We start from the raw sequence: 1,281 nt of genomic DNA, 5'->3' as shown, positions 1-1,281 counted from the left end.
TAATTTCGCGGCACACTTGTGCTTAGACTCTAAAGATTTGTTTGAAGAAAGGTAACGAAAAAAAGGTTTTTATACTTGGGTGAATTAGTTGTGCATCGTGAACTGTAAATGGCAAAATCAAGACAAACATCGATTCTATCATTTTTTTATACATAATAAATATAAAATAATTTTTTTTATTGTGTATATACTTAATTACAGAAACCTTTCTACACACTCTTATGATAGTCCCTGTGAGTATCCCTTTTAAGTAAGTGTAACGGAAGTATAATAAGCAAACTGTTGCGGGAAAAAAAAAAGAAAAATATTTTTGTCAGGTGTGGGGTTCGAACCCACGCTCCCGTTTGGGAACCAGAGCTTAAATCTGGCGCCTTAGACCGCTCGGCCAACCTGACAAGTGAACACTTATAGTGAACACATATGTATTTAAAAACATAATGGATTTGTTATACTACACGATATAATAAAATACTTAATAAATATTATTATTAATTGATTCTTTGATATTGATTATTCGACAAAAACGGCAGAAAAGGTAAAAAAAAAAAATTGTTTTAATACACGTGATACGACAGCTGATTTGTGTTGTCCCGGATATATATAAACTTGATTTGACGGATTTAACTATATTGTATCGGTCATAACGTTGCTATCATACAAAACATTTAAATACCTACTTACGTTATTTTTACACAATAGGTATTATTTCGGTACAAATACCCATTCGACACCGCCCAAAAGAAGTTTGAAAAATAAATAAAATACACTCCGTTGTTAAACCCATACATTGTTCACTGGACTTTTATATTAGAAGATTTAACGACGTTTGAACTAAACAAAATCGAGCACGTGATAGAAAGCACGTCGCTGCAAGACATTTTTTAGACGTGTATATTATGTGACAATCGTTTTATCGCATTACTTGGCTTGAATTTTAAAAGCCTTACATTACCGGTGCTTTCACACGTATTCACTACAACAGTTGTGCACAATTTCAACTCATCTCACAGCTTTCTGCGTACGATGGAGCAGTGGCGTATTCAGGATTTTTAAATGGGGGGGGGGACTAACCACTTTTTTGGATAAGTAAGGTAAGAGAGGATATGAGAATTCACCCTTAACCCCCCCCCCACCATCTACCACCAAGTTTCTAAACGTAATTCAAGCATTTTAGTATGGTTTTAAAAATATTTATTAATATATAATTTATAATAATAATAATAATAATAATAATTTTGGTTTCAGTGTTCAGTCACTTACTCCACTCTGACAGCTGCATCC

At 33.3% G+C, this 1,281-nt stretch overlaps 1 non-coding gene across 1 annotated transcript; it reads right to left on the bottom strand.

The window, feature by feature from the left end:
• Positions 1–311: 311 nt before the first annotated feature.
• On the bottom strand, positions 312–395 carry Trnal-uaa. The gene has a single exon. It is a non-coding gene; the product is annotated as a tRNA-Leu (tRNA).
• Between the last annotated feature and the right edge of the window lie 886 nt (positions 396–1,281).

This window comes from Sipha flava, unplaced genomic scaffold (assembly GCF_003268045.1).
Source record: "Sipha flava isolate LNK unplaced genomic scaffold, YSA_version1 32629_pilon_pilon, whole genome shotgun sequence".
In the NCBI taxonomy this organism is placed as follows: domain Eukaryota; kingdom Metazoa; phylum Arthropoda; class Insecta; order Hemiptera; family Aphididae; genus Sipha; species Sipha flava.
The sequence above is the reverse complement of the archived record's forward strand: the minus strand, read 5'-3'. Positions and strand labels throughout refer to the sequence as shown.